The 15,000-nt window shown below is 47.2% G+C and overlaps 1 long non-coding RNA gene across 1 annotated transcript in view; it reads left to right on the top strand.

Annotated features, from left to right (window-relative positions):
- Positions 1 to 15,000, top strand: part of LOC125034298 — an 87,034-nt gene that overhangs the window by 62,642 nt on the left and 9,392 nt on the right. Inside the window, exon 2 of the long non-coding RNA XR_007115660.1 lies at positions 6,915 to 6,981. This is a non-coding gene — a long non-coding RNA (uncharacterized LOC125034298). The remainder of the gene's footprint in view (positions 1 to 6,914; positions 6,982 to 15,000) is intronic.

Raw genomic sequence — 15,000 nt, forward strand, 5'->3', positions numbered from 1 at the left:
TGTGTGTGTGTGTGTGTGTGTGTGTGTGTCTTTCCTCGAGGGTTTCTTCCGGTGGCGGTGCAGGGGCGCCTTGGATGCCATCTCGGGCCTCTTGGAAGAAAGGGTTATGGCAGCTGGGATTGTTTACATGGCTTATCGAGTCGGTTGGACTTCGCCAAGCGTCTTTTTTTTTATAAGGAGGGGGGGGGGGGGGTCTTTGATTTCTGGGGAGTAGCTGCGGATCGATCTGTGTATCATGATTTTTTTGTTTGTTTTATTGTTTTTTGTATTGTATTGTTTTTTTTCTACTTTTATTTATCCGCCTTTTCTCTGTGCTTTCATTTCCTTTAATTCTGTCTTACCCTCCCCCCACTCCCTCTCTCTCTCTATATATATATTTTTTCCTTTATATGTATGCACATACATAAACATACATAAACACATGCACACACATACATACTGCATAAACCTCCCTCGGTCGCTCTCCTCTCCCCCCCCCTTTACCCCTCTCCCTCCCTCTCCCTCCCCTCCCCCAATCTCTCCCAATGATTCCTTTTACAATGGAAATCGTTTGTATCTGATTGTCCCGGTCATTTGCACTCTACACCTGCTATTGCCTGTAAATGTTTGTTGCGAGGACAATAGGTACGGCAAAAGTGCAGGTAGTTGGCTGCCGTGTTTTTGCTCATTCTGTCTTTGTAAATTGTATTTGCGATTTTTTTTTTTCTTTTCTTTTACCACTTTGTTTGTCGGGGATTTGTTTGTGCGGGTTTGTAGGTTTGTAGGTGTATATCGATTGGTTATTTTTATTATTATTATTATTATTATTATTATTATTATTATTATTTTGATTTGTTTTATGTCTTCTGTTTTTCACGAATAAGACTCCTTGCGTTGGTGTCTCTAAATCCCGTAAGTCTAGTTGATCTCAACTGTCTTCCTTTCTCTGTTACTGGATGTCTCAATGAGGGAGGGAGGGAGGGAGAGGGAGAGGGGGGGGAAAGTGGGAAGGGGGGAGAGTTGGCGGTATCGACGGGGGGGGGGGGGGGAAGAGAGCGAAAGGGATAAGGGGAAAGGGTTATTGGTCGCGAAGGGAGAGAAAAGGGAGGGGGAAAGGGCGCGGTTGGGGGAGGATGGGGAGAAGTGGGGGGAAAAAAAGGGGGTTTTGGTATCATGGAGGGGAGAGGGAAGGGAGAAGGCAGGAGGAATAGCATTGGGACGCGAGTGGGAAGGGGAGGAAGGCCTGGAGGGGGGTAAGGGAAGGGAATAGAGCGGGCAGGGAAAAAGGGGAAGCGATGAAAGGAGGCAGAGAAGGGAATGGAAGACGAGGAGGATCATGACAAAGAGAATCAGGATAATATATTTAGAGGCAGGAGATATGGGGCAACCACTAGCACCTTTGCAATTTCTTCTCGGCAAAAGCTCAAGACGCGACTTCTTCCTCTCCCCGTCCTTAAAGAACTGCAAGAGATGTTGGAATGCCTCTTTGTGAAACTCGGGGGGGGGGGGGGGGGTCAGTTCTCCTCCCTCTCCCCCTACCTCCCCCCTTAACAATGTCGGCTGGAGAGAGTCGGATCTGTTAGCAGTAAAGATTGGGTTGGAGGCACTAAGTCCTGGGGGGAAGGGGTTCTGCTTGGGTTGTACTTCTCTCTCTCTCTCTTCCTCTTTCTCTCCTCTCTCTTCACTCTCTCCCTCTCTCCCTCCCTCTTCACTCACTCTCTCCTTCCCTCCCTGTCTCTTTTCCTCCTTCCTCCCTCTGTTTCTTCCCTTCCTCTTCCCCCCCCCCTCTCTCTCTCTCTCTCTCTCTCTCTCTCTCTCTCTCTCTCTCTCTCTCTCTCTCTCTCTCTCTCTCTCTCTCTCTCTCTCTCTCTCTCTCTCTCTCTCTCTTCCTCCCTCCCTCCCTCTCTCTCTCTCTCTCTCTCTCTCTCTCTCTCTCTCTCCTCTCTCTCTCTCTCTCTCTCTCTCTCTCTCTCTCTCTCTCTCTTCCTCCCTCCCTCCCTCCCTCCCTCTCTCTCTCTCTCTCTCTCTCTCTCTCTCTCTCTCTCTCTTCTCTCTCTCTCTCTCTCTCTCTCTCTCTCTCTCTCTCTCTCTCTCTCTCTCTCCCTCCCTCCCTCCCTCCCCCCCTCCCCCCCCTCTGCCTCCCCTTTTAGAAGTGTCCGATTCCATCACTCTGGGCTTAATCTCTTCACTTCAGAGTGGATCGCCCGAAGTGCACACTTTGTCCTCAGATCTTTCGAACACGCATTCTCCAAACATTCAGGAACGAATTATGTATAAAACTGAATTAGTAAATGGTATGTGTATATTCGTTGCGTGAGATCCTAGAGGAATGTGTTCTTTCACGTGAACTTGATTTTTTTTTTCTTTTTCTTTTTCTTTTTTTTTTTCATTTCTTAAGTGGACTCTCGATCAGCTTTCGTGACGAAACTCCTTTTGTAATTCATGGAGATTTTCTCTTCGTGTGTCAGTTCAGTCGTTGTCCTCATCCACGCAACTACGCCGAGAGGAGAGACGCAGTGACCTCCAGAATGCAGTTTCGTGGACTTTCTCCCGATCTCGTTGCTGCAATTCAGGTGGATGGAAATCCCCCTTCCCCCCCCCCCCCTCCCTCTGCTCTTGTTCATTTCACGACTTTTCAATCTCGATATTACAAGAACACAACTGGATGGATACATGCATGCGAACTCAGGCATGCACACGAGCGCACATGTTCACACACATACACTCACACTCTCTCTCTCTCTCCTTCCCTCCTCTCCTCCTCCCTCCCTACCTTGTCCTCTCTCCTCTCCTCCTCCTCTCCTCCTCCCTCCTCCCTCCTCCTTCCTCCCTACCTCGTGCTCTCTCCTCTTCTCCTCCTCTCCTCCTCCCTCCCTACCTCGTCCTCTCTCCTCTCCTCTCCTTTCCTCCTCCTCTCCTCCTCCTCTCCTCCTCCTCCTCTCCTCCTCCTCCTCCTCCTCCTCCCCCTCCTCCTCCTCCCCTCCTCCTCCTCCTCCTCTCCTCCTCCCTCCCTACCTCGTCCTCTCCTCCTCCTCTCCTCCTCTCCTCCTCCCTCCCTACCTCGTCCTCTCTCCTCTCCTCTCCTTTCCTCCTCCTCTCCTCCTCCTCCTCTCCTCCTCCTCCTCTCCTCCTCCTCCTCCTCCTCCTCTCCTCCTCCTCCTCCTCTCCTCCTCCCTCCCTACCTCGTCTTCTCCTCCTCCTCTCCTCCTCTCCTCCTCCCTCCCTACCTCGTCCTCTCTCCTCCTCCTCTACTCTCCTCTCCCTCTTGAGCAGACACTTTATTCACTTGGCACTTTTGAGCGTCCCACGGAGAGTGGGTAGTGCCGTGGTTTCCTACAGTCTTTTACTTGGATGAGGCAAAAAAAAAGAAAAAAAAAAGTTTTGCTTAAGTCACTCTCACGGATAGCCGTTGTATCTAGGATTCAGGTTTAGGTATGTTTTCGGGAAGTGATAACTTGTTAAATTCCAGGGACTTTGGCCGATAGATTAACCCCATCGATTAGGGTGTCCCGAAGATAGAGGCTTCCGCTAAGCAGCATGAGCATTGGATATCAATTCAGGATGCAGCTTGCAGGGTATCTGATAATAGCTCAAAAGTCCCAGATCCGGCGCGAGTTATCCTTGAGTGTGTTCGTGTGTGCGTGCGCGCGCGTGCGTCAGAAACAGATACTTGGCTATTCAGTGAGTTGCTGCTCAAAAAAAAAAAAAAAAAAAAAGCACAACACGTTTTGAACTTGTCGGGTTCATTAGCGGTTAATTGTGAAAAGGGATTGTCGTTCAGCTTATTCGGTCTTGTGAGATTAGGAAGCCTTTGGGGTTGTGGAAAAGTTGCGTTTGAGTGACGGTCTTTCAAGCTCATTAGGGCTCTGCCACTCTCAGCTGATGATTTTCTTTCTGTCGAATATATAGATAGATAGATAGATAGATATAGATATATATAATATATATAATATAATAAATATACAATGTATAAATATATATATAAATGTATAAATGTGTATATATATCTATATAATATATATCTATATAATATATATCTATATAATATATATCTATATATATATCTATATATATAATATATATATATATATATATATATATATATATATATATATATATATATGGTGTGTGTGTGTGTGTGTGTGTGTGTATGTATGTTCATGGGTCAGTTATGCAATCTGGTCTGTAAATTATGTACAGAATGTCTACAACTATTAATTCAGTACGTCACCTGCCTTCCCCCAGCCCCCTCCCCCCCCCCTCCATGTCCGTTTCTGCCTCTCCTCATTCTCCTGGTCATCCTCCACTCCCCGCTTCTTCCTTCCAGCACCTTCCCTGTTACTTTTTTTTTTCCCCTGAGTCACCCCTTCCTCCTTACCTCTTCCTCTACCCCTCCTCCTCCTCTTCCTCTTCCTCCTCCGCCGCCTTCTTCTCCTCCTCCTCCTCCTCCTCCTCCTCCTCCTCCTCCTCCTCCTCCTCCTCCTCCTCCTCTCTCCACCACGTCCCTTCCCCCTCCTCCTTCTTCCACCGTCTTCCGTGCCCCCCCCCCCCTCCCCAGTATCATCCCTCCCTCCCTCCCTGGACCTCCTCCTCCTCCTCCTCCTCCTCCTCCTCCTCCTCCTCCTCCTTCTCCTCCTCCTCTTCCATTTCCCACCCTCCCTAGCCCCCTCCACCACCCCACCTTCCTGCCGTCCCTCCTTCCCCACTTCCTTCTCCTGCTGCCGCTCCTCCTCCTTCCCACGAGATATCTCCATCAATTTAATTAACTCTTGGAGAATCCACCTGCAAGTCTGCTACAGGTGTTTTTTACTTTTTCGCTTTCTCTTTTATTATTATTATTATTTTTTTTTTTTTCGTTTTTGGTCATTCCGTTGCTTCTTTAATCTTTTAAGGCGGAATAAAATCTTATAGATTTTTTTTTTTTTTCCTTTTAGGTTGTTATCATTCTCGGGCTTTTATTGACCTTATTTTTTTTACTCTTATTCTTCTCTTTATTTCTTTCTTGCTCCGTTCGTCTTCCTTGGGCGTCTTGATTTGATTTTGAATATTTTTTCTCTCATTCTTCTTTTATTATTATTGTCTTTGTACGTGAGTTGTGTATTTTTGGTGAGTTGAGAGAGAGAGAGAGAGAGAGAGAGAGAGAGAGAGAGAGAGAGAGAGAGAGAGAGAGAGAGAGAGAGAGAGAGAGAGAGAGAGAGAGAGGGAGAGAGAGGGAGACAGACAGACAGACAGACAGACAGACAGACAGACAGACAGACAGACAGACAGACAGACAAACGGAGAGAGAGAGAAAGAGAAAGAGAAAGAGAGAGAGGGGGAGGGGGAGACAGACAGACAGACAGACCGAGAGAGAAAGACAAACGGAGAGAGAGAGAGAGCGAGAGCGAGAGCGAGAGCGAGAGCGAGAGCGAGAGCGAGAGCGAGAGCGAGCGAGAGAGAGAGAGAGAGCGCGTGATAGAGAGAGCGCGTGATAGAGAGAGAGAGCGTGAGTGAGTGTGTGCTGGTATTGGAAGTGGTCTTGGAGGCTCGGATGCTGGAAGTGGAGCGTGATCTGAGCCGGGATCAAAGGGACACTTTTCATCCCACATGAGTTGAGAGCCTCGTTAGTTCCATGAGGGATGGAGGGGGGGAAGGGGGGAAGGGGGGAAAGGGTTAAGGGGTTGGTTTGTGGGATGAGGGGAAGGGGGTCGGAGGTAGGGGCGCCTAGGGTGACTTCTGGAGGGATTTGTTCTCGATTATTTGTTTTCTTCTCTGTCTTGGTTGTTTGTGTCTGTCTCTGCTTCTTTTTCTCTCTCTCTCTTTCCCTCCCTCCCTCCCTGTCTCTCTTCTCTTCTCTTTCTCTCCCAGTTTTCCCCTCTTGCATTCTCTCTACCTCTCCCACTTCCACCCTCCTCACAGTCTCTTCCTTTCCTCATCCTCCTTCTCCTTCTCCTCCTCCTTTTCCCCTTACTCTTTCTCCCATCCTTTGCCCATTTTTTATCCCTTACTCCCCCCCCCCCCTCCCTCCCCCAGCATCTCCAGCGCACTCGCCCCTCCGCCCCTGAAAATATAATCGCATGGCAATCTATACATAGCATCATTAATTAAGTGGTGCACGAGGGTCTAAAATGCAGCGCTTTGAGGTAGTGCAGTGACGTCGTTGATTTAAAATGATGTCCACTGGGGGCTGATCCCCTGCATATTGTTTTTTTTTTTTTTTTGGTTTTTGGTTGGTCTTATTTTGTTTTTGGTTTGTTTGTTTGTTTGGGAGAGAGGGAGAGGGACAGAAGGAGGGAGATGGAGAGAGAGATGGAGAGGGAGAGGGAGGGAGAGAGAGAGGGAGGGAGGGAGGGAGAGAGGGAGAGAGAGAGGGAGGGAGGGAGGGAGAGAGAGAGAGAGGGAGGGAGAGAACGAGAATGAGAATAAGAATGTTTGTACGTTCCTGTGTATGACTGCGTGTATATTTGTTTTATTTTTCCCCTTTGTTCAAGAAACTTTATCGCGTTCATAAAGACATCACGGAGGAACACGCCAGCGCATGACAAACCTAGACATATTTTCCCCGTTTTGATCATCATTCTGCTTATAGCCATGCGGGGTCATTAAGATAATTGGTCGCTCGAGGCTGATGTCATGTCAGTCCATCGGGTTTCATATTTATTATTGACCGTCATCATAATCAATGTCGATTATATGCAGATATTGAACCCGATGTCATTCTCCCATTTGACAAGAGACAGTTAAATATTCGTGTTTATTATTGCTATCGGTAGTAGGAGCAGTGATAGGATGAGGATTTTTGTTATTTATATCATTACCATTACCCTCGTTTTATCATCATTAATGCAACCTCCACTATAATTGAAAACTTTATCTTAGTTTTATTTATCTATCATCATCATCATCATCATCATTATTATCATCTAAGCTGACCTTTGACCTTGTCCTTTCCCCAGGGGCAGGGACCGTCTTGACCTGAGTTCTCAGTCGCCGTTCGTCAAGGACCGCACGGCGCCCTCGCTGGTAAGTACTTCGGATTTGTTCTCAAAAGTTGTTCGAGAGTTGGTAAAGTAGGGAGGATTTTTAATGAAGTTCTTTCTCATGTGTCTCTCATGCTATTTTCTTTTTCCTTCTCTTTCTTTCTTTCTTTTCTCTCTCTCTCTCTCTCTCTCTCTCTCTCTCTCTCTCTCTCTCTCTCTCTCTCTCTCTCTCTCTCTCTCTCTCTCTCTCTCTCTCTCTCTCTCTCTTCTTTTTGGTCGCAAGGTTTGTCTTTTTGTGTGTGTTTGTCTACATTTCTTTATTTACGCTTTGTGATTGGCTTAGATGTTATCAGTGTTTCATTGCACACGTATCCTCACATAAATTCACGTATGATTAGCAATGACCGACAAACAGGGAGATTGATGGATAGACAGACATGGCCGGCTGGGTCTTCTTCAACTTCGTGTCCTTTGGTTCGAAGGTTAGGAGTTGTGGACAAAATGCGTATCAGGTGTAGTTGCTGTGTTGAGCAACAGAGGAAGCCTCCGTAATCTACACATGTTTTTTTATGTCTTTTTTTATCTCTCTCATCTCTCTTTATTTATTTATTTTTCTTTCTCTTTCTATCTTTCTCTTTTTTCTCTTTCATTTTCTCTCTTTTTTCTCTTTCTCTCTTCTCTCTCTTCTCTCTCTCTCTCTCTCTCTCTCTCTCTCTCTCTCTCTCTCTCTCTCTCTCTCTCTCTCTCTCTCTCTCTCTCTCTCTCTCTCTCTTTTATTTCTTAGCTATTTTGCCACCCCGCGAATCGGAGTATAACAGAATTCGGTTGAGTTGCAAGTTGTTTTTCTTTCTTTTTCGTCTCTCTTCCTTTCTCTTCCTTTCTCTTGCTCTCTCTCTCTCTCTCTCTCTCTCTCTCTCTCTCTCTCTCTCTCTCTCTCTCTCTCTCTCTCTCTCTCTCTCTCTCTCTCTCTCTCTCTCTCTCTCTCTCTCTCTCTCTCTCTCTCTCGCTCCCTCCCTCCCTCTTTCTCCTTTACTATCCTCTCTCACTCTCTATTTGTTTCTATCGCTCAGCCTTTCTTCATCTACCACTTCCATCTATCCCCCAGACATTGCATATGCCGCTGCAGAACATTATCTCTACTCTATTTTACTTATTTTTCTTCTTCCTCGTCGTCTATGTTCAGCAGACACTTGCTCTTCTTTCCATCTCTCCACCCCATCCCGCCACGCCTAGTTTCCCTCCATCCATCCCTTCCATCCCCTACACACCCCACACCCCGTCTTTTTGCTTCACCAACCACACTACGTCACCCACACTACACCCAATACCCCCACCACACTCCGTTCCGACCCCCCCATACCACACCCTTTCTCCCTACTCCCTATTTTGGATGTCCTCGAAATTTGCTTTTGGCTGTATTGTGGCTCTTGGATGGAAGGAGGGAGGGAGGAGGGTATGGGGAAAACTGAGTGAAGATATGCACACACGCGTGCGGGCACACACACACACACACACACACACACACACACACACACACACACACACACACACACACACACACACACACACACACACACACACACACTCAGGGGAGAGAGGGAGAGGGAGTCATGACATGCTGACGGATCATGATAACAGTTTGACCTATTTGTACATATATATTTTTTTTTTATTATTATTATCTTGTTAACCTCGGGAAATAAATAAACATACAGATAAAAAAAACGATAACTCAGCGTTTATTTATTTATGTATTCATCCATCCGTTTATTATGATAAGTATGTGAACATCCTCACGGATATTCACACAAGAAGATTGGATAGCGGACGCGTTGCATGTGACCGTTCATGTGTGTTTGTACGTGTGTATGCATGCATGAATGTCAGTGTATGTATATGTATGTTTTTTTTTGTGTATGTATGGTTGTGTGTGTGTGTGTGTGTGTGGATGTTTGAATGTAAGTTTGTATGTATGCATGTATGTATGTATGTATGTATGTATGTGCATTCATCCCAGCTTCAGCGCCTTCCTGCCTGAATGGTCGCGAAAGGATTCCAATTAAAAGGTATTTATGGAAAGTCGGTCAAGTGAGGAAGGGAGGGGTGGGTGGGGGTGATGGATAGGGGGTGGGGAGGGAGGTGAGGGAGGGGGATGAACATGATAGCTCTATTTTCCCCTTCGTGAATGCAGGCAACTCCTCGGCATGGAAATTTTGAAAGCCATTTCTTTTCACTTATGAATTCCAAATCTTTTCTGAAATCGTTTTTTTTTTTTTTTTCCCCACAGTTCAAGTGATGTTTGCCGTGTAAATGGAAGTTTTATTTTCCTTTTTGTTTATTTATTAATTTTCATATCTGACTCTGCGGGATCTGCTGTCTCCCTTCCCCCTTTGTCCGCCCTTTCCCTTCCTCTCTTTCTCCCTCATCTCTTCCCCCCTTTCTCCACCATCCCCCTACCCCTACCCAAATACCCTTCAACCCAGTTTCTCTTTCCCCTCTTCTCTTCCATTCCCTCTCCCCCCCCCCCCCTTTCAGAATCCCAAACGCCTTACTCAACATGCGACGTCTTTTTGTGAAGAACTTAACTTGAGGTTCGTCTTTCCCGAATCTCGGAGCGTGTTTTTTTTTTTTTTTTTTTTTTTTATCTTTTTTTTTACGGTTTTCTTTCATTTTTAATGTGAGAAAAGGGGAAGGAAAAGAGTGACTTGGGGGGTAAGGGGGATAGAGAGAAGCGGAGGTAGGGAGTGGAAGGGAAGGAGAGAGAGAGAGAGAGAGAGAGAGAGAGAGAGAGAGAGAGAGAGAGAGAGAGAGAGAGAAGAGAGAAAGAGAGAAAGAGAGAAAGAGAGAAAGAGAGAAAGAGAGAAAGAGAGAAAGAGAGAAAGAGAGAGAGAGAGAGAAAGAGAAAGAGAAAGAGAAAGAGAAAGAGAAAGAGAAAGAGAACTGAGAACTGAGAAAGAGAAAGAGAAAGAGAAAGAGAAAGAGAAAGAGAAAGAGAAAGAGAAAGAGAAGAGAGAGAGAGAGAGAGAGAGAGAGAGGCAGTGAGCAGTGAGCAGTGAGCAGTGAGCAGTGAGCAGAGAACTGAGAACTGAGAACTGAGAACAGAGAACAGAGAACGAGATAGAAGACAATCACAAAAATCCATCTGCCCCCTGAGTCCTCCCGACGCTAATAAAGTCTGGCTTGAGGGGAAGTTTTTGACACAGCAGGTGATGATAACTTTTTTCGGATCAAGGAAACTGACTTCGGATTTCGCGTGGCACCTGTCTGTCTGACGCGGGGGGGGGGGGGGGGATAAGAAAATGAAATTGGAAGGGAAGGTGAAGCGGGAGGGGAGATGGGGGGGGGGGGGGGGGAATGGGAAGGAGGCAGGAGAGGGAAGCGGAAGGGAGGGGGAAGAGTGTGGGAAGAAGGAGGAAGGGGAGAGAGAGAGGGGAAGTGGGGAGAGAGGGGAAGAAGAAACGGAAATGGAAAGGAGGGGGAAGGAGAGAAAGAGACGCGGAAGGGATGGGGGGAGAGGGGAAGAGGGAGAAAAGCGGGAGAGAGGGAAGAAGAGGAGATGAAGGGAAGGGGGGAGGGGCGAGGAAGATAGGTAAGAGGGAGGAGGAGGGAAACGGGAGGGAGGGTTGAGGGAGATACGAACAAGGAAGGTAGGTAGAGTGGCGGATAGGAGAGGGCAAAATAAATGAAGATAGGGAGAGGAAGGAATGTGGTTATGGGGAGAAGAGAGTAAAAAAAAGAAAGAGAGGGCGAAAGAAGAATGGGAAAGGAAAGACGACAGGAGAGGATATAAGAACAGCGGGGGAAAACAGAAAATTAAAGAATGGGAGAGGGAAGGGGGAAGAAGAAAGAACGATAGAGGGGAAACTGACCTAATTAAAGACAATTTAATCAACCCGTGAATTGAATTAAGACGTAAATTAAGGATACGAAGGGAAGGAAGAGAGGAAAGGCAAAGGGCAAGAAGACTTGGGAGAAGCTAGTGGGGGGGGGGAGAGAGAGAGAGAGAGAGAGAGAGAGAGAGAGAGAGAGAGAGAGAGAGAGAGAGAGAGTTTAAAAGTTTAGTTTTGATTCCATTTATTACAATGGATATTCTTGGTGTGACATACTGTCTGTTTCATTTTGCTTCTAAACTATCACCTGTGTGCAAGGAATGGCTGGGGTTACCACCAACTGGCGGCGAGGGATTCGAACGCAGGTCAGAAAGATTGCTAGACGAGATCGCTACCGCTGCACCACACAGCACACACAGAGATGGGGGGGGGGGGGGGGAGACAGACAGACAGACAGACAGACAGACAGACAGACAGACAGACAGACAGACAGACAGAGAAAAAGAGTGAAAGTGAAAGAGAGAGAAAGAGAGTGAAAGAGAGTGAAAGAGAGAGAAAGAGAGAGAGTGAAAGAGAGAGAGAGAGAGAGAGAGAGAGAGAGAGAGAGAGAGAGGGGGGGGGGGGATGAGGAAGAGGAAGAGGAAGAGGAGTAAGACAGAGGTTTTATTGCTAAAACCTCTGTTACGGCTAGCCATAAGCAAGTCGATTGGTCAGCTGTCTTCAGGTTAAGTGTCAATTCATTCTTATCACCAAGAATGTAGTTAATGGCCATTAACCCTTATTTACTCTCTCATTATGTTGCATTTCTCCCCCTCCCCCCCGCTCTTTCCTTCCACCTCCCCTCCCCCTTCCTCCCTCTTCCTCCTTCCATCTCCCACCTCCCACCTCCCCTCCCCCTTCCTCCCCCTTCCTCCCCCTTCCTCCCTCTTCCTCCTTCCATCTCCCACCTCCCACCTCCCCTCCGTCTCCCTCCCCCTCTCTCTCTCCCTCTCCCTCCTCATACTTCCCCCCTCTCCCTGCTTCCACCTCCCCCCTCTCCCTGCTTCCACCTCCCCCCTCTCCCTTCTTTCACCTCCCCCCTCTCCTCCTTCCATCTTCACCTCCCCCTCTCCCTTCTCTCACCTCCCCCCTCTCCTTCTCTCACCTCCCCCCTCTCCCTTCTCTCACCTCCCCCCTCTCCCTTCTCTCACCTCCCCCCTCTCCCTTCTCTCCCCTCCCCCCTCTCCCTTCTCTCACCTCCCCCCTCTCCCTTCTTTCACCTCCCCTCTTTCCCTTCTTCCACCCCCCCTCTCCCTCCTTCCATCTTCCACCTCCTCCCTCTCCCTCCTTCCACTTCCCCTCCACCTTCCTCTCCCTCCTTCACCCCTCCCCCTCTCTCCTTCCACCTCCCCATCACTCTCTTTCTTTTTTCTTTCTTTCTCTCATCCATCGCAAATGATAATACCACATAATGGTGTTCCGTCACGCCATCGCTTAATCCAGGCCCTGTTGACTAGTACAGTATATGTCTTGTACTGCGAACCTTTTTTATTCATTCTTTCTTTCTTTTTTCCTCTCTCAGTGACTCAAAATTATTTTTAGATAAGACGAAAGAAAAGACAAAAAAACAACAAAAAATGTTTAGAGTTGTTTTTATAATCTCTTTGGTCGTTATTTCTATTTTATTTATTTATTTATTTATTTTCTTTCTCCCATGTTATAGTGCGTTATTATGTTGCGGGCGGTACTTTTTTCTCTTCTTTCTTTCTTTCTTTCTTTCTTTCGTTCTCCCCCCCCCCCCCCAAATAGGAGGGTGCGCAATTTTACGGCTTCGTTAATCGCGAGCGAAAGGTTGAAAAAAATCAGCCTGCGAGGTAGTGTACCCAAGACAGGTAGGACTATTTTGTACCCTAATGTTTTCTCTCTGTCTCTGTCTGTCACTCATTTTTCTAGCTCTCGTGCCTGCGTTGGTGCGTTCTGTCTCTCGTGTTCTCGTTCTGTCTTTCTCGTTCTCTTGCTCTTGCTCCTCTCCTTTTCGTTCTTTTGCTCTTGTTCTCGTTCTCGTTCTCTTGCTCTTGCTCTCGTTCTCGTTTTCTCTCTCTCTCTCTCTTTCTCTCTCTCTCGTTCTCTCTCCTCGTCTCTCGTTCTCGTTTCTCTCTCTCTCTCGTTCTCTTGCTCTCTCTCTCTCTCTCTCTCTCTCTCTCTCCTCTCTCTCTCTCTCTCTCTCTCTCTCTCTCTCTCTCTCTCTCTCTCTCTCTCTCTCTCTCTCTCTCTATGTATATATATATCACACACACACACACACACACACACACACACACACACACACACACACACACACATATATATATATATATATATATATATATATATATATATATATATGTATCCCGTATGCACATAGTTATTGGGACCAACCGTGGATGAAGACGGAAAAAATGATAAGGAAGTGACATGAATGATAGTAACAATTTTTTTTTTTTTTTTAAGAAATGCGATAAAAAAAGCTGGCGCACTCCGACTTTTCTCGGGCGTAAGCTTACTGTATTATCTGCAAGACCCACCTGTCGGATATCCTGTAGTTGTGTGTCCTAATTATAAAGTGCGCTCGGGACGTCAGCCAGTTTCCAAGTGGACGTAAGTACGCGCGGTGGCTGTTTTATGCGTCCGTGTGTATGTGTGTGTGCGTGCGTGCGCGAGCGAGCGAGATCCTTGGCCGCGAGGAGCGTAGGATTTCAAGGAGGCTGTTCCTTTAGCTGGCGCCGGGGACTCTGTGGCGCAAGATCGGCCGACGTGGATGAGGTTTGTTGTGCTCGTTTGGGCTATTTTCTTGTTCTCCTTTTCGCTTTCTTTTTCTGTACTTTCTTTTTATTTTTTTGTGTGTGTGTTTTTTGGGGGGAGGGGATTTTTTTTTTTTTTTTCTCCTCTCAAGTTTGCGTGTTTCTGGTTTCTGTGCGTGGTTTCTATTATTCGGGGTTAATTTTGTTTTTGCTATAACAAGAACAAGGAAGTTCGTTCTCCTTCCCGCTCTCCCTCCCTCACTCCCTCACTCCCTCACTCCCTCCTTCCTTCCCATTCCCCTTCCTTCTCCTTTGTTTGTATATCTTACTCTTCTTTTTTTTCCTGTTTCTCTTCCTTCTTTCTTTTCCTCCTTTCTCCTTCCCCCTCCTCTTCCTTTTCCGTTCCCTTCCCCTCCTTCCTCTACCCCCTCTTCTTCCTTTTCTGTTCTCTCCCCCCACTTTTCTCCTCCTCCTCCTCCTCCTCCTCCTCCTTATTCCTCCTTATTCCTCCTTCTTCCTCCTTCGCTCCGCCATCTCCATACCCACCACAGTGTCTCGTTCCCATTTATCCCATTTCTCTATCCTGTTCTCTCTCTCATCCTCCATCTTTCCCCTATTCCTTCCTTCTCTGTCACTGACACACTCTCACTTTTTCTTGCCGTTTCCTCCCTTCCTCCTTCCGTCGACTGCCTTTCTATGCCCCACTCTTTCATTCTGAGCCAGTCTATCTTGCGCTTCCTTCCTTCCCTTCTTTCGCTCTTCCTTTCACCTCTTTTTTCCCCTCTTTCTCGTCATGATTCTCTTTCTCCTCTTTCTCTTCCGGCCCTTTTGCCTCCATCTCTCCTCTCCTTTCCTCTCCTCTCCACTTCTCTCTCCTCTCCACTCCTCTCCTCTCCATCTCTCCTCTCCTTTCCTCTCCTCTCCACTTCTCTCTCCTCTCCACTCCTCTCCTCTCCTCTCTCTTGTCTCCTCTCCTCTCTCTTGTCTCCTCTCCTCTCCTTTCTCCTCTTGTCTCCTCTCCTCTCCTCTCCTATCTCCTCTTGTCTCCTCTCCTTTCCTCTCTCCTCTTGTCTCCTCTCCTCTCCTCTCCTCTCCTCTCTCCTCTTGTCTCCTCTCCTCTCCTCTCCTCTCTCCTCTTGTCTCCTCTCCTCTCCTCTCCTCTCCTCTCCTCTCTCCTCTTGTCTCCTCTCCTCTCCTCTCCTCTCTTCTTTCTGTATCCCCAGTTCTCCTTCTCGCTCTTTCTCCCGTCTTTTTCTAGTTTGAAAGATCCGCTTTCGCACTGTGGAAATACGCAAACAAAGGAAACAAAGGAATGGCGAAAATTCTGGAAGGATATCGTATTTCAACTTTATTTTGAGGAATGTGATTGTAGAACACAAGTTCGCTGCCGAACTTCGTGGAAGGCAAGGTATGGGATGTGTCAGGCGGGATATGTAGGTGGTTTGGGGTCTTGCTTGCAGTCTCTCGCTCTCT

The sequence above is a fragment of the Penaeus chinensis genome, chromosome 17 (genome assembly GCF_019202785.1).
Source record: "Penaeus chinensis breed Huanghai No. 1 chromosome 17, ASM1920278v2, whole genome shotgun sequence".
NCBI classification, from domain to species: Eukaryota; Metazoa; Arthropoda; class Malacostraca; order Decapoda; family Penaeidae; genus Penaeus; species Penaeus chinensis.